Genomic DNA, 18,333 nt, shown 5'->3' on the forward strand with positions numbered 1-18,333 from the left:
AGAAAATGTCTCTTACAACTCTATATCCAAAGACTCCAATGTCTTTTAAACTGTGCCAGGCTCCCTACTGTGCCAGTTAGCCAAATGGGAATGATCTTCGCCCCTATACCCTTCCTCTCTTAGAGGTCAAGTGTTTGGGGTTACTGTCCCCATTGCTAATGGAAGTTCAGGAACCCTGGTACCAGTTAGACACTAGAGTCACTATGTACTTATAGTCAATCACATAAAAGGTGGAACAGATCTAGCTACTCACCCACCTCACTTAAATATCAATGATACTTTGTTTTGGGGGCAACCTGAAAGCAACATATAATAAAAACCCCAAATGGAAGCAATATGAAATAATAATATTTTTTAAAAACTACTGGAATTGGATTCCTTTGCACTCTGTACCATCACCAGTTTGCCAGGAGTGGGGAGAGCTCATGACACTAGGTAGACACTTTCCAGCAACCATTATTCCTGATGCTGCAGCTGCCGACCAGGCCACCTACCCAGATTATGTTGGCATTAAGCGACAATGATAATCACATTTCAGAGATCAAGGGCTGCACTTCTAATCAAGGTTAGAAGACAAAGAATAAAACATGGGAAATGCCTGCTAAAATTTCACGAGTGGGTCCAGTAACCAAAGCGTAGGATGATGCCCTCCTTGGTAGCACAGAGAGATTTCTTAGCTTATTTATGAGTCCAAAACAGAAAGTCTCTCCTTTGGAAGATGCTATAAAAGTTTCAAATGTTTAGTGCACTCTACCCAAATCTAATCACTGCCTTATCTCTTACGTAGGCTTGCAGGACCACATAGAGTTCATTTGTGACAAGTTTTATTGTGAATGAAAACTCAAAAAGAGGTAGGAACTGGCCAGAAAGGGAAGGGTAGTGAACAAAATTGAGTCCAGAGTCAGAGAAACAAAATCAGTCTCAACCCCTGCTTCATAGCCCTCTCTCCCCCAATGGCTGTATCGCAGACTTGGGGACTAGGACAAGGATCCAATAAACACTCAGAGGCTGCACTGTATGGGACTTCTCTCATTGTACAGATGGGGAAACTGAGGCCCCAGAGGTCTCCAAAGTCACACTGTGAATGAATTAAAGTAATGGAGGAAACAGACCCAGGAGGTAACTCTTTGGTGTCCCTGTCTGGTGCTCTTTCCACCAAAACCCAGGCTCTTATTATAGTCTATCGCTCTGTCTGACAAGCCATTTCTGCCAAAGACACTCTATCAACATACATCAGCATTACAGAATGTGCACTAATAACACTTTAATATTAAAACGTGTAATTTAAGTTTATCATCCTTACATTTAATTTTATTTGCTAGTACTACAACATTGCTGGAAGTAAATGAACACAAAATGGTTTGAGAATATGAATGGAAGCTTCTTAAAAGCATTCCAATCATTCTGAAAACATGCTGTTCCTATCAAATCTAATCCTAAATAACAAATTAAAGATGTTTTTGCAAGAGAATACTTGGTGAATAATAACATAAAACTATAACATAAAACTTTAAAGTGAAAAATTGCTGGGAAATGAGGAATGCCCATCCCTTGAGGGTACAATGTTTCTTAGGAAACTGATATGCATGTAAAAATGCTGACAATGTAAGATAATATATGTTAAGAATTTAGCATCTGCCAGGTGCCAGTGGTTCACGCCTGCAAACCTAGCTACTCAGGAGGCTGAGATATGAGAGCCAGCCTGACAAACAATCAGCAAAAAGTCAGAGGTGAAGGTGTGTGGCTTAAGTGGTAGAGTGGTAGGCATTAGTAGAAAAAGCCGAGCAAGAGTTCAAGGCCCTGAGTTCAAGCCTTGACTCTTGATATATAATAACCATTCGTTTCTTTATCCAGGGTAGGAAAATAAGTATTATCCACATAACTAGTGGTAACTTAATACTTTCCTAAGATCTAACTTAAGATGTTATGTCATGAGGGTATTATCTATTTTTAAAGTGTAACTAAAAAAAAGTAGACACACAAGATTCCAATTTTCCTAAAAGATTAAGTTTAGATCATCAGTAATCAGGGTAACTAACATAACATTATTCTATCATTGCAAGACTTCCAAGAATTTTTACTGTAAACAATGTTTGTAATCAAGTGCTTGTTGCTTTCTGATGGCAAAACAAAAGTATCAAAAAGTTGAAAGATTACATAAAAAGTAAGGGGTTTAGCCAGGCACCAGTGGCTCACACCTATGATCCTAGCAACTCAGGAGGCTGAGATCTGAGGATCACAGTTCAAAGCCAGCCTGGGCAAGACAGTCGGTTAAGACTCCTCTCTCCAATAAACCACCAGAAAACTGGAAGTGGTGCTGTGGCTCAACTGGTAGAGTGCTTGCCTTGAGCTGAAGAGCTCAGGGACAGCACTCTGGTCCAGAGTTCAAGCCCTATGACAAAAAAAAAAAAAGTAAGAGTTTTAAAGTATTAATATGTTCCCATATGTGGTTTCTTGCAATATTTACTGGTCTTTTCCCAAATAACATTGTAGCCAGCTATTACTCCAGCTAAGTACACAAGGCTGTTATATTTTATCTCCTCAACTTTCTCAAGTACCACTTTATAAGGTTTTTCTGACTCCTCTGAGGAGAATTATTTAAAGTATCCATTTGAAGAAGGACTGAAAGTGTAAAACATAGGAATCTTCTCTGGAAATGTGTTTCAACCTGAGTGCTTTTTCAAAGGCTCTGAGCACATACCTAAGGTCACAGTTTATGAGGAATTTTTGGATTCATCTAGTAATCTAGTACATCAATAACACCTGGCCTGTAACAGCAATCTTACACCTGTGGAGCCCCCGCCCCTCACAGACACCTGTAGTCTCTCTGCCTACAGGGTCCCTACCCTAAGTCAAATGTCATCCTTTCAAAAGGATGCCTTTCCCAGGACCCTGCAAGTACTGATAAACTGTTGAACAATTCTGCTTTCACTCAACAAATTGAAAACAAGGCCATACCAGCTGCCTAGGTTCATAAAGAACTCATCCTTCCAGGGTTCTGTCTGCTTCAGGAGTTCTTAAAGGCCAACCACACAAATTTAGATAACATAGCCATTTGAGAACAACATTTGTAATTCAAATGCATGACAAGAAAAATAAAGAGTAAAAGATTTCAGAGCAAATTCAGATGCCACTTTTTTTAAAGTCAAGAACAAATGACCAAATAATGCCAGACGCCCTCCCAAAAGTTTCCTTCTTGAAATTCAAATGTCACTGCTGATATCATTTTATGAGAATTCTTGTCCCTTAAGTCATCAGGCACAATGTAAAACCAAGGACTGAGAACTTCTGACAACTAACCCCTCTAAGAGTCCTGGTCTTCTAGATCTTTCACAATGACCTAATTTTCTCAAATTCGGCTCCCTCCAATCACTCAATCCCGTCAAAAGAAAAAGGGAAAGGAAAAGATTGTGACCCGTCGTGGCTCTAAAACTGTGCAAAACTTGTCTCCAAAACGGTCCCAACTCTGTCTGATTTCTCCAATTATTTTTAATTCATGCCCCTAGGCCTTTTGCCCCCCGACCTCTTGCTTCTAGACTTCTTCACCGACGTGAGACCACCTTTTATTGTTTCTATGGGACTACGCATCCCCTCCTCCGTCCAGGTCAGCCGCACAAATGTCATCTCTGGCGTTCCACCTTCCATTCGGCCGGGCGTGCAGCAGAAGGGCTTTGGGGACCCAGTGGCCAGCTTCCCTAATTCGGGCCCCTATGCACAGACATTTTTCCCGTGCAAACGCTGTGTGCCTTCGAGGGGGGAATGAACTTTTCCCCCGTTCCCTCTCTCGGCAGCTGCTCCGCGCCCCGGGAGGAGCGAGCGCGGCGGCGTCCAAGTCCCCGGCAGGCGCGCGCTGCCTCCGGGAGGCACAGCCCCGCCGCCCGGCGGAGGCCGGTGCCAGGGCAAGGGGGTGTGCGCGCTCCGCCGCCCGCGCCACCCTCGCCGGTCCCCCGCGGTCCCCTCCCGGGCGCACCGCTCCGACCCTGAGCCCTCACCCCAGGCCCCGCAGAGCCGGGGCGGCGGAGGGATGCCAGTCCAGGAGGGAGCCCGCAGTCGCCGGCCCTGCAGCGCGGGCGCAGGGCGCACGGACTCCGCAGCGGGTGCCGGCTGCAGATGCGGCCGCAGCTGCTGCAGCTGGGGCTGCGGCTGGGCGGCGGCGCGGACCGCGTAGCCCTGGGGCCGAGAGAAGAGGAGCAGCCGCGGGGGAGACACGCGCAGCCACTGGCCGCCTGCCGCTGCCCCTGCCCGGGTCTCTCCCAGCCTTCCAGGGGCGACTCCCCGAGTCCCGGGCAAGGGCCGGGAGGAAAGCGGGACTCACCAGGTGCGCGCACGGCACTCGCCTCAGCTCGGCTCGGCTCCGGCGCCCAGCGGCTCTGCTCCAGCGTCGCCCTCCTCCGAGCGCCCGAATCGGCCGCGGGCGCCGCGCACCAGCTTCCTACTTGAGAGCGGCCGGGGCTCCGGGACTGAGCATGCCCAGTGCGGCCCGGCGAGCCCCGCGCAGGCAGGCGGCGCCGGGGAGATTCCACTTCTCCAGGCTTTGGAGGCGGCTGCGCCAAGGAGAGGCTGGAGAGGCCCGGCAGCGCGGGGGCCGAGCCGAGAAAGGCGGGGCCGGGGGCGGGCGCCGGGGCGGAAGGGGGCGGGCCGCGCTCCCAGGGCGACCCCTGCAGGCCGAGGCTGCGGCGGCCGCGCTCCGGGCATCTCCCCGAAAGAGCGCTGGCGGGCGAGGGTGCCAGGGCCAGACCCAGAGGTGCGAGATCGCCCTGAGGCCCGGCGTCCGTCTGAACTGCAAGGCAGTTGGATAACAGCAGTGCAAGCTTGCTTTTTCTCCCACACGTGTGTCCCCAGATTAAGAGGTGAGAGTTGCCCATGACCATCCCTGCGCAAAGTTAGTAAGACCTTCTCCTTCTACTGCCTTCTTAGGCCATCCCCAGACCCCTACACACACACACACACACACACGCCATCCGTCCACCTAGAAATTCACAGCAAGATGACCCCAGGGGAGAACCGTACCTAATAAAAAAAAAAAAGATAAATAAAACTAAAAATAAAAGCATATTAGCCGGGTGTCCGTGGCTCACACCTGTAATCCTAGCTACTCAGGAGGCTAAGATATGAGGATCGTGGTTCGAAACCAGCCAGTCTGTGAGACTCTTATCTCCAGTAAACTACTCGAAAAAGCCAGACATGGTGCTGTGGCTCTCGTGGTTGAGCGCTAGCTAGCCTTGAGCACAAAAAGGCTCAAGGACAGCACCCACCCCTGAGTTCAAGCCCCAGAACCGGTAAAAATAAAATAAAATAAAGTAAAATAAAAGCATAATTTCCTTTCTACTCCCTTGATTTATAATAACTCCACTTGTAGCCCGGCAGGTAAAGCCCTAATCAAAGTGAATTCTTTTTTTTTTCAGAGTGGATTTTTTTTTTTTTTTGTCGGTCATGGGGCTTGAACCCTGGGCCTGGGCGCTGTCCCTCAGCTCTTCAGCTCAAGGCGAGCACTCTACCACTTGAGCTACAGCGCCACTTCTGGTTTTCTGGTGGTTTATTGGAGATAGGAGTTTCACGGTCTCTCCTGCCCGGGCTGGCTTTGAACCATGATCCTCAGATCTCAGCCTCCTGAGTAGCTAGGATTACAGGCGTGAGCCACCAGCGCCCGGCTCAGAGTGGATTCTTTATAAGCAGCAAACAGTGCTGTACTCAAGCACTGCCAATGGACCATCTCCAAAGCATCTTCGGATTATTGTGCCCATGACACTGGCAGTGACTAGAGCCCGAATCAGACTCACCCTGAAGGCTTGCTGGGTCTCAAAGAGTGCCATGGAGTACGTGGTGGGGCCTGCACCTGTGTAGCTGCAAGGTCATGGTGTGAGGAACCGCGCCTACAGGACTCTACAGAGGGGGGGAGGGAGGGAGAGAACTCTACCTGCCATCTCCTTAAAAGATCTTCCTAACAGTACTTTGGTTGTAACTATAAGGTGACAGCATCTTCTCCGAACCTTCAGAAATGCAGTCCTCTTTCCTTAAATAATAAGCTAGCACTCCCCGGGTCCTTGTTCCTGTGTGCCTTCTGCAGTGCCAGTGATGTTACTTCCTCACTCCCTTGGCCCCCTGAAGGTAACAGAGGAGTCCCAGGGTTATTATCAGTCTCTGCCCTCACGGTGTTCCCGGCCCCGCAGGACATCTATCCCACAGTCCCTGGGAAGCATCGTCCACTCCGGGGGCCGCCAGAGCACAGCGGAGCCCAGACACGGCCTCCGCGCGGGGCTGACCGCCAGGTGCGGCCTCCACGCCCGCGTTTTCTGGCGTTGGCATCCTACGATCACTTCCCGCACACCCGGCTGGACGCCAGCCATCGCGGTGCCCAGCAGGGTCACCGATTTCCCCCCCAAGCCCATCAGCGAGCAATCCTGGGGCTCTCTGCACCCCAAGGTGGGCCTAGGGGGCCCGCGGGTCGTGGAGGACCGGGGGCTACAGCTGAGTTAGGGAAACACGCGTGGGCAAAGCCGCTTGGTTCGAGGCCCAGGGAGGAAATCGACCCAAGCCCGCCCGGCCCGGCAGCGGCACAGCAGCCGCCATCCATCCTCAGGCTTCCAGACCCGTCTTCTCCCACCGCCCTCCATTCCCTCCGACTCCGTGGACCTCAGGAGCCCCGCCCTGCCACCCTTTTCTCTGGGGGGTCCCGGGGCGATGAGCAGCGCCCGCCCCTCCCGGCTGAGTCCCGGCAGGACCGGGAGGAAAACCCGCGGTGGAGTCTACGGCGGGCGGGGCGGGGCGGGGTGGGGCTGGGTGACGCGCGCAGGCGCAGTGGCCGCCAGGTTGGGCGGAGGAGGCGCCCAGCTCCACACCTGATGCAATCCGCCCTCCGGAAGCGGCCGGGCGGCCGGGCTCACCCGGGGGACGCCTGCGCCCCCTGCCCCGCCCAGCGTTCCAAGCTCCCCGACCCGCCGAGGCGGCCGCGTCCCAGCCATTCGCCAGGGACCCGCGGAGTCACCTCCCGAGCCGGCACGACCCTTGGATGCCCTGAGTGGTGACGTCGGGAAGGCCGCGCGGTGGTCGGCGGCCACCGAGGACGTGGCCTGAACCCCTTGCGCGGGGCCGGGCGGGGACGGCGGGGCAGCTCCGAGCCGCCTGGGCTTCCTACCTCCGCCGGGCCAGGCCCAGCATCGCCGGGGCGGGACAGTGCGGGGCGGGGTGGGGGGAGTCCCCCCGCTTTCCCGTCTGTCTTGCTAACTGTGGGATAAGCCAGCCCGACAGCATAAAGCCTTGCACCGTGCATTTTGTTTTTATGAATAAGTAATTGCCTTCTCTGTATCTCCTGGTGAACTTTGCAAAGAAAATCGCTGCTCCTTTTACCACCGCAGGCAACTCTGATGGCTGTGGTGAGTGGGGTTTTCCCCCTAGTGCTGACTCACCCGTGAATGTATTCCAAGAATGCTCTGAGAGCGAGGTCCACAAAGCACGTGAAAATTACCTCCAAGGCCAAAGGTCCTCTTCACATGGGAGAAGTGAGAAAGACAGGCATTTTAGTGGGAAGGATATGAGAGACCATTCTAGAATGAAGTCAAGACCAAGTTTTAGATTTTACACAGATATCTCCCTGGAAGCCCCTCTGGGGCCTTTAAATAACTTTAGAGCAAACAAATCAAGCAGAACCGACATCTGAACCCTGGTTTGTCAGAATTCTAGTGGAGGAAAATAATAAATTCCAAGAGTATTAAAATATGGGTTTGTTGTTATTGTTGATTTTCTAAGGGTATTTTTGTTGTTGGGGGGGTTGTTTTTGTTTTTGTTTTGGGAATTCCATACATAGCCTAGGTTGGGTTTGAACTCAATCCTCCTGCCTCAGTCTCCAGAGAGTGCTGGATTACAGATATACTTCACCCACTTTTATTTACAATACTGTGTTTTAGTCTAAACGGTACAGTGAAGAAAGTGGTATCAACGTATGCAATCTTATTGTTCTTTCTTGTAAAGACACTAGGACTTGATGGACAACTATACAACCACTTCTAAGATAAACCAAAGTTTGAACAGCATGCATTTCTTCAAAACTAAAATGTCAAGAAATCTTTTGTACCTACATTTAGCACTTCTACTATTTTACTTGATCAAGTAGTAATGAACTCTTGGAGGCTCAATCAAAGGAATTTCAATGATCACAACAAAATAGCAAGGTCACAGTTTGCATTTGTGATGATTTAAGATACTTTAACAATAGAGAAATCAAAAGAAAATACACAAATGGCTGGAAAATTCATGCTCGTGATGCTAAGAATTAACTTCAGAAACTACCTTTTTTTTAAAAAAAAAAAAACTTGATAAATGTGTGCTTCTTTTTGGAATGTTCTGACATTTGGGGATCTGAGAAAATACCTTCCACATAAGCAAAAAATAGAGTTGAGTAAATGTCAATACACAGACGTGTGAAGTACAAACTTATCATAAAGTACCGGTTACAGAATAGGTAGTTTTTACTGAGTGTTTAGCATGTGCCAGCAACTGCCTAGGTGTTTTACATGGGTTATTTATTTAGCATCATCCTCACAACTCCTTCCCAGGAAGGTACTATTGTACCCCTATTTTACCCAGGAAAAGTAAGGCTTGAGAATATGAAGAAAGTAAAGGTACAACCTGCGTGGTAGCAGAACTGGAATTGGAACCTAGGAAGTTTGCCTGGAGCTTGTGTATGGATATGTTTGTTGGTTTCAGTGGCAGAGTCTCACTATGTAGCCTACACTGGCCCTGTGATCTTCCTGCTTCAGCTTCTGAAGTGCTGGGATTACAGATGTGTGCAACCATGCTCAGCAATGTTTGTGCTCTTAAATAACACTTAACACTTAACTTGGCATCAAAAAATAGCAATGTGGAAAAAGTGATTATGATTTTGGTCTTACATAAGAAAGAAAATGGAGTAGAGTCCTGGCCTTTGGGAAGTTGAGGAGGAGGATCTCAAATTTGAAGCTAGTTTGGGTAAACAAACAACAACAAGAGCAAGTGAGGAGTCTACTCACTTTCCTTCCTTTTAAAGTCAAAATCTGGTCAAAATAAGTTTATATTAGGTTGTAGGCAAGAACTCCTGCTGACTAGTGAACTGTGGTCTCCAAACTTAGTACCAACAGGTAAGTACCAACTTACCTACAGATGATGAGGTGGATGAGCACATATTTAGTAGCTTTTTTCAGTGGTACAGCCAAGCCTCTTTTTCAACAGCTACTCTTCCTGGCTGATTCCTCTAGTCCAGAACTGTGCAATATGATAGTCAGTAGCCATGTAAACTTACTTTCAAATTAATTAAAATCAATCAGAATTAATGAGGAAGTTCACTGACCTAACTAACTCCATTTTGTCCCTGTCTGCTGCATTAACCTTTCATTTCCTCTGAGTCTCTCTCACACATAGTCACCTTGAAACTCCAGGAAAGATAGGATCGATGAATAAACACCTAGTGGCAAACACTGAAACTGCTCTCTAGTAAACAAAGAACAATGCCTACAACCCTCCTGAGATGACCAACCCCATCACATATTTGACTGAGATCAATCATACCTCTTCCCCTTGCTCCTAACTCCTCCCAAACTTAAGTAAGTATTATTAAACTTAAGTAAGTATTACTAAAAGTAATACACCAGTCCCACAAAGATAATCCTGGGATAATTCAATAATTTTTGTCTGTACTACTGGGATCAACTAAATAATCTCCTTTCTCCACTGTTCACCAGTGCTTGTCTCATTGATTGGTGTATGCGGATGGATGACTGAGCCTCACCCAGTTAAGACTCCCAAAGCTACAGCTTTTTTACCCTAAAACTCCAGTTCCATGAGCATTTCACTTCCTGGCTACAGAGGCACATTTCAAGGACTTCAGAGCCCTATGGGTCCTGTATTGGTCCAGGCAAATGATTAACATCGGCATCACAACCACCATCCCAGGAGGTACTATGCAGAAAACAGCACTGGACAGTGCGGTGCTACTCTGGTCCCCATCCCAACAGGCCTTCCATCTCTTCATCCTGTGCTATTCCTAGGAGGATTGTGCTTTATGGTCTATCTTCCCCTCAAGCTTCAATTCTGTTTCTCCAAATTAAAATGATCAGAGTGTGGAATCTTTTGGTGGAAAGAACACTGGCCTTGGAGGTTTAGTCATATTTGATAATCTGGCTCTCACTAGTTGTAACCTTGGGACAAGTATTGTTAACCTCACTGGACCACCATGTTTATGTATAAAATGGGTATTTTAATCTATTCATCATTGATTTGTTTAGGACTAAAAGAAATAACAGATATAAAAATTCCAGCAGGCATACAGGTAGTATGGATTCCTTCCTTCCATTCTTATTTCAGCTAATGATATCACCAATTACTCAGGTTTCTAAACTGGGAACTTCAGTCATTTTCAATTCTTCCTTCCTCCTTAAGCACCCACATCAAATTAGTCATCAAGCCCTGGTGCCTCCACCTCAAGGCTGTCTGAAATCTGGGCCCTCTCTCTGTCCCCACTCCCACTTTCCTCGTGGGCTTTTCATGCACTATTTTATAATCCTGCTGACTGGCCTCCATGGCACCCATCACTCCCAGTCTCCGTCCCCCCTGTTGCCTTCCAACATAAGATGCTAGTGATGTCATCCTTCTCCTTTAACACCCCCCCCCCCAGGGCTTCAGTTTTGTAAGGATAAAACCTTAACTACTACATCTCTTTTTCGCATATGTGTGTCAATCCTGGGGTCTGAACTCAAGGCCTGGGCACTGTCTTCAAGCTTTTTTTGCTCAAGGCTAGCGCTCTACTACTTGAACCACAGCTCCACTTTTAGTTCTTCTAGTAGTTTATTGGAGATAAGAGTCTCATGGACTTTTCTTGCCTAAACTGGCTTCAAACCGTGATTCTCAGATCTCAGCCTCCTGTGTAGTTAGGATTACAGGTGTGAGCCACTGGGGCCCAGCTAACTACTAGGTCTTAGTCCTGGAACAAAGTCCTTGCTTGCTTTTAAATCCACATTTGGATTCATCTGCCAACTTCCCTTCAGCCATCTCTTGCCAGCCTCTCCTCTTTGTGGACCTCCATGAACATACTCCACACCTATGCAACTCACGCGCATAAGATTCTTGCAACATGGCACGGCCTTTCCTGTCTTTGCAGGGTGCACTAACAAGCACTTTTATGTCTTCTTTATCTGCCAAAATTCTACTTTCTAAGGTTTAGTTCAGATATTGCTGAATCTGAAGACGTTTTAGGCTTCAGGCCCAAACTCCTGGGCTTCCACATGTCAGGTCCAGCTACTTTCCCCCATGTGCTAAAGTAAGAGACATGCTAAGGGCACAGAAAGATTCATTATGTGTCATGGGTGTGCCACAGGAAGACAGCACCTGTGTTCATCTTCAGCCATCTTTGGGATATAAATCTGAGTTATAGGTTCAAATAGACAAAGAACTGGAAGAGGTAGGAGATAGAGAGATGCATAATTATTACAGTCCTGATCAAAGATGTGTCCCAGTGGCCAAAGGTGGTTGCAGATGGTCTGACAGTCTTTTGTTTCAGAATTGATCAGCTAAGACCTGGCTGACCATTATCTCTGCCTTTGTTCTCCAGTTTCTGGAGAAGTTATGGCTGCCATCACTTAAGGGGAATAGGGTTCTCATGAGATAACTGTTCCAGCCTCATCATTATAGGTAACTGTCACCATGGAAGAGAAGCATCTATTCTGCAGAGTCTGCTGTTCCTTGATATAGTTTTGGTTGCTTGCAATAAAGGTGTTATTGATCAGTCTTGACCTTTTCTGGACTCTGAGGTGACTGCAAGATGAATGGTTTGGAATAGAGGACATCATACAAAACGGAGGCTGGATAACAAGTTTTTCTTCTGTGTTCAGTAAGGAGTCAGGGCTTTTCAGCAAGAGTAGCTTTTATACACCTGTTATAGTACCTCTCCCATAAGAGCTCCTCTCAGGGAAGAGTTGTCTCCAGCTCAGCTGTGATACCATGGATTAAATGTGCATATGCTGTACTTGGGCTATCTAGGTTCAAACTCTAGCAGAACCACTTTCCCACTGCTGGTTTTCAGCAAGTGTCTTAACATCTCTTAATCTCAGTTTTTTCATCTGAAAATACTGATAATCATAGCATATATGTTTTATTGTTGTTATAAATAAGTAAGATAATACATATGAAGCTTATAAGAGCGTCCCTGCCTAACAGGCAAGCACTAATTTTACTTAAAATATTACTATTGGGAATAATTCTCTTTTTATCCTTTTCTTTGTATACATCCTTTGTCTACCATTATTAATTTGTGTGTGTGTGTGTGTGTGTGTGTGTGTGTGTGTGTGTGTGTGTGTATGCGTGCATGCCAGTACTGGGACTTGAACTCAGAGCCTAAGCACTGTACCTTAGTATTTTTGCTCAAAGCTGGCCTTCTACCATGTGAGCCACAGCTCTATTTCTGGTTTATCACTAGTTAATTGGAAGATAAGAGTATCATGGACTTTCCTGCCAGGGCTGGCTTCAAATCTCAATTTTCTAATCTCAGCCTCCCAGGTAGCTAGGATTAAAGGCATGAGAAAACAGCACCTAAGATTTTTTTAATTCAGAAATTTTTATATTTCTGAATTTATATTTATAGTTGATTTCTAGTAAAAATGTCTTATTGCGAATATATCATATTAAGATTAAAACAAGCAAAAGGACTGTTCTCATTAAATCAAGCAGCTCACTGTATCAACACAAGGATGGAGAAAACAGGTTGGGAAAAGAACCAGGCACTATTGAAGACTGATGGCCAATTACACAGACAAGACCATGGCATTATAGCAACAACGGTACAACTTCACTGACTCCTTGCTGTGATACTCACTGTTGCTGAAGCTTTGGAATTTACTATCATTTCCCCTTTCATTAAAATGGCAGAGACATCTGAAGAGCTGAGCGAAACTCATGTGTCTATGCCCTAGTAGCCATAGAGAGACAGGAATGCTCAGCTCCCTTCAGATTCCACACTGGGGGACAGAACCCACTCCAATCCCAACTCACATAATGGGAGATTCACTAAAGATAGGAAGCAGGTCTTACCTCTTTCTCATTCACCCAGCCGACAACATTTATCTATACTCTGTCACTCTTTGACAAACACACTATGCACTTCAGAGCTTTGGTGCCTTTGTTGTTATTATTCCATGCATCCAAAATGTGTTCCCTGTATTTACCCAGCTCACTCCTACCTCCTTCCCCTTGCCTACTCTCTAGTCATATGGTTTTCAATGGTCAAAATTCATCCTTGAATCTACTGTACAGGTTAACTCAGTTCTTAACTCCACAGCACATCATGGGCTTTTGTGTAGTACTTCTTTCATTCAGGTAAATGTTGCATTATTCTTTGTTGCTATACTGTGAACTCTTATTTCCAATCTCACATATGGAAGATACTTAATAAGCACCTGAAGGAAAGAAAAAAGGAACTTAGATTCTAAGGTCTCATATACGCTAAGCACTTTATAAACAGGAACTCACTTTAGTCTCAATTTATAACATTATAACACACGTTTTCTCCAAATAGGCTCTATCTCCATTTGGTTGTAGAGGAAACTGAGGCCAGAAGAGTTTCACAGCTATTAAGAGACAGAGGTAGAACTTAAGCAAGGTAGTATTACTTTCACTCTGTGTACATGTACATGGCCTTTTTCTAGGGAATTCAATCATACAGGGCTGTTGATGGGTTTTTTGTTGTTGCTATTGTTTATCTACATGGTCTTTTATCACTACCATCACAGCTCTTGGTAAAAGAGAAAGCTAGTTAAATGTTTGAGTTTCTTAATATTAAAAATATATTTAGTACATTACATTAGCATTTATTCCATGGTAAATTTCACTGTTACACAATGGTAGTGGATGGTTGAAAACAAGAATCTATAGAAGTTCCATTTAATGACCACAATGAAATTCATCATATTCCTTGTCTCTACCCTTCCCAAGGTTAGTAGGAGTTTACTACGGACACTGGCATGTTACTGACCTTACTCTGGCTATAAAGGATTTATGTTCATATGCCCAGGGGAGTCTCTATCTCTGGCTGTGATAGCCTCTCATGTTTTTCTTATCATAGGACAACACATGAGTCCCGAGTACTGATGTGCATGGTGTCTCACAGTTATTTCCCTGCCCCAATAAGAGCAAGAATTTAAAGCTTGTAAACAGGGGAAAACCATTGTCTTCATATTCAAAAGGTAAAATATAAATAACCACATTCAAACATGAGTTTTAAATTCATGCAAAAATTAGATAGAAAGGCTGGAACAAAAATGGGAAGCATTGAAACAGAAAGCATTTAAAAAACTAAAAATCATTTACAAGAGAAAAATGTTTAAGTTGTATAGAGATAAACAAAAACTTCATTACTAATTATAAAGGAAGTGAGTCTCCTTAATAAAACAAGAAATGAATAGCTTCCTTTCTCTGCTTGTACCAGCGAAGTATCTTTCACTTTAGGATGTCTTGTTACCAGGTTTGGGGAAAAAAATCTAAACATCTCTAAACTGGGTCTCCTTATATAGCACACACTGGCCTCAAATTCACAATCTTCCTGCCTCAGCCTCCAAAATGCTACAATCACAGATGTGCACTATCACACACGACTCTCTTTGGTTTTAAAAAGATCATTAACCTCAAGTAAACATCTGCCATAAAGTCAAATGAAAGCTAGCTTCTTACAAATAACTCACAGCATAAAATTTGAATTTGGGAAGAAACAAATAACAGGAAAAAGATTGTGTGATTAAGTGAAAGTATAGAATTAATACTTAACAGGAAGGGTGGCTATCAGAAAAATGATTCTTACTATGTGAAATTAGATAAAAGGAAAGACTTCAAAGAGGTGTTATGTGTGCTCCCTCTCTTGAGTAATTTGAAATGAACCTGGACAAAAAACTAAAATATATTTTGTAGAAAGCAATCCTTTCCGACAAGCTGGCATATTAGATCTAATTGATTTTTCCACTTCTAATTTCTTTGGCTCTCTGAAATGCTATTCTTAGAAAACAAATGAGTTTTCCTTGAGGTTGAATTTTCTGTCTTTATTTTAATCAAATGAGATATGATTTCTCATAAAAATAGTTTCCAAGCCAATGTCTATGCAAGTAATAATTCAAACTCTTATTTAGGCTATAAAATTTTCAAATCCAAGTTACAGTATTAGTAAACATGATAAATCACAATCTATTTTTATCCATTTTGTACCAGCAATAGTCACAGAATAATGTTTCCAAGAAGTGAAGAAAGAGGGTGGAGTACCAAAAAAGAAGTATAGCCAGGAGACGTGGCTCATACTTGTAAATCTAGCTACTCAGAAGGCTGACATATGAGGATCGTAGGAAAGTCTGTGAGATTCTGACCTCCAATTAACCACCAAAATGCCAGGATATGTGTGGCTCAAATGGTAGAGTGCCAACCTTGAATGATAAAGTTAAGAGACAGTGCTTAATCCCTGAGTTCAAGCCCCAGCACTGATACCAGAAAGAAAAAGGAAAAGTTCAGCTAGCTACTCCATTCTTCCGGTTTTCACTTATTTATTCTAGGTTCATATCCTGTCTAGAGAGTATCTACTGAGAGGAAAACATTTAGTTCCATTGAAATTATGTCAGAGAGAATTACTGGATCAGATAACAGTTTCAAGAAGATAAATACAAAATCATGTGCACATTATTTATTAGAAGAAAAAAAGCTAAGTTAGCAATATCCTAGAAAAAGCTTTGCCTGATATTTTTGAGCTTTAGAGTACTTTCTCAGGCTCAGGAAAAGAAATATTAGGTCAAAAGGGACATAGATCTTGCTCCTTGCATACATTATAATTTTTAATTGTTTTTTCATGAATAAAAGCATAACTGGAAAAATATTTTGTACTTGTGTCATAAAGGTATTTTTCCACCAGGCACCATTGTTTCATACCTATAATTCTAGCTACTCAGAAGGCTGAGATCGGAGGGTCGTGGTTCAAAGCCAGCCAGATAGAAAAATCTGTAAAACTCTTAACTACCAGAAGACTGGAAATGGCACTGTGGCTCAAAGTGGTAGAGCATTAGTCTTCAGCAAAAAAGCTCAGGGACAGCACCAACACCCTGAGTTCAAGACTCACAAGGACCAACACCCTGAGTTCAAGACTCACAAGGTTAAAAAAAAAAAAGATATTTTCCCTATTCTGCTATATTGAAAGTTTTGTGTTTTTTATTTTCTTTTTACCTGTAATTCTTTGTTTACTAATAAGATCAGTATGTAACTTTGCAAGTAACAAGCCAACTATTAAAATGTAATATATCCTTGCATTTCTAACTTTTCTATGATGCTATCTTTTTCATATACCCATTCTTACAGCTCTTTTCCTAGTCTCTTGATTCTTTTTCTTATTAGTGTGCTAACACTGCACTATTTTAATTTATCTCTGTAATAAATCCTGATATCTGCTATTGTGAGTCTTTCTTCTTTGTGCTGCTTAATCAAGCATGACTTCTTCACAATACCTCTCACATAAAACTTATATGAAATATAACATTTGATGAAAAATGTTCAGAGTTTTTATTAGTCACATTCATTGTAAATTAATTGACACTTGTACTCTATTAAATCATCCCATAGACCAAGGTACTATATTTTTGTTCCATCAAGTTCTCCTTTAGCAGATATTCTACATCTACTAAGCTCTAAGTTCATGAGGCTCATAAAATTTTTTGAAGTTTGAGACCAGAATTAGTAAGAGTACTTGACCTGTTATATTGTCCTAAATTGCCTTTTACTTCTTTGCCTGACACTAAATTCTTGGATTAAAAAAAACAACCAAAAACCTTTGAACTGTCTTATTTTTGTAAGACTTGACCTTGGAAAAAAAGTCAATGAGATGATGGATTCAGTAAAGAACAATGCCTTTGTAAAAAAAAACCAAATAGTGTATATGTAAATCCAATATGGTTTTGAATGTTAGTCTCAATCCCAAGCTGTTTTAAGTTCATAGTACCTCATAAATTTGCTTGGATTTACAAGTGAAGTCATAAAGAAAAATCTTTCTCTTAACTAGTTTGTTTCAATCATTTACATTTAGTAACCTCTAATCAACCAATAAAAAATAGAGAAATAACCAAACATACAACACATAAAATGCTATTGAATATTGAAAACTATTTAAGTAATTGAAAAAAATATTAGGAAAGGACAAGGCAAAGAACAAAAACATAAGGAAAATAACAGGATATAAAATTGTGGACTTAAATCCAACCAAATTAATGATATATTCAATTTAAGTAGTATATATGATCTAAAAGACAAAAAATTTTTAGATTGGCTATAAAAAGAAATGATCTAACCACCTGCCAGTAGCTCATGCCTGTGAGCCTAGCTACACAGGAGGCTGAGAGCTGAGGGTCATGGTGTGAAGCCAGCCCAGGAAAACAAATATGAGAGGTAAGGGTGAGACCCTTATCTCTAATTAACTAGCAAATAGCTGGACCTGGAGGTGTGTCTCAAGTGGAAGAATGCCAGCTTTGATATCTGAGTAATAGCATGAAGCCTCAGTACTGGCACTAATAAAAAATAATACTGATAATGATATAATAATAAAATAAATGATCCAATTATATGCTACCTTTTACAAAGCCACTTTAAATAAAATGTTACAAACAGATTGAAATTAAAGGTTGGGAGATATACACTAAAACATTGATCAATTCCAATGTAAAAACATGCTTAATTTCTATTTAGAAACAATTGAAAACAATTTAATAACAACATCATCAAAAGGTCACTGCATGTCTGTTTGTAAGAAGCACTGTAACATTTAAGGATACTTGTGATAGGCTAAAATATTAGGAATAAAGTTAACAATAGATATGGAACCTCTATACACCTAAAATAGCAAAATATTGTTATCAGGGCTTTTTAAAATTCAGAGTAAATGAAAACACATACTGTAGTTGTGGACTGGAATATTACTGGTAAAACAGTAGTAGTTCCTATGTTGTTCTAGAAACTGATATGCTAATTCTAAATATAGAAAGGGAAAGGGCTCTGAGTAATTGATAAAACACCACTTTAAGATGTTATATAGCAGCACCCCACTTGCAGGTACCGATATCTGTTTTAGCTATGCATGGATTTGTAATGGATAACTCCTTGAAGCTGAAAAGCACAAACATTTGTTCCCTCACCATTTCTGTCATTCCAGGCATCTGGAAGTGTCTTCACTGATCCCCTCTGAGTGTTCCACGTGACTACAGTCAAGCTGTCATCTGAAGAGCTGGGGACACATGATGGCTGGCAGTCCTCAATTTCTACCTGGCTGGGTGCCAGAGACCTCAGTTCCTTCCCACATAA

General features: G+C 43.5%; 1 protein-coding gene across 5 annotated transcripts in view; it reads right to left on the bottom strand.

The window, feature by feature from the left end:
- Positions 1-4,539, bottom strand: part of Apbb2 (amyloid beta precursor protein binding family B member 2) — a 275,577-nt gene extending 271,038 nt beyond the window's left edge. For all 5 annotated transcript variants that reach the window (XM_042677999.1, XM_042677998.1, XM_042677995.1 and 2 more), the window contains exon 1: positions 4,316-4,539. The gene's annotated coding sequence lies outside the window, so the exon portion shown is untranslated. The remainder of the gene's footprint in view (positions 1-4,315) is intronic.
- Positions 4,540-18,333: the final 13,794 nt, after the last annotated feature.

The sequence above is a fragment of the Dipodomys spectabilis genome, unplaced genomic scaffold (genome assembly GCF_019054845.1).
Source record: "Dipodomys spectabilis isolate Male_0828 unplaced genomic scaffold, ASM1905484v1 ptg000043l, whole genome shotgun sequence".
Lineage (NCBI taxonomy): Eukaryota > Metazoa > Chordata > Mammalia > Rodentia > Heteromyidae > Dipodomys > Dipodomys spectabilis.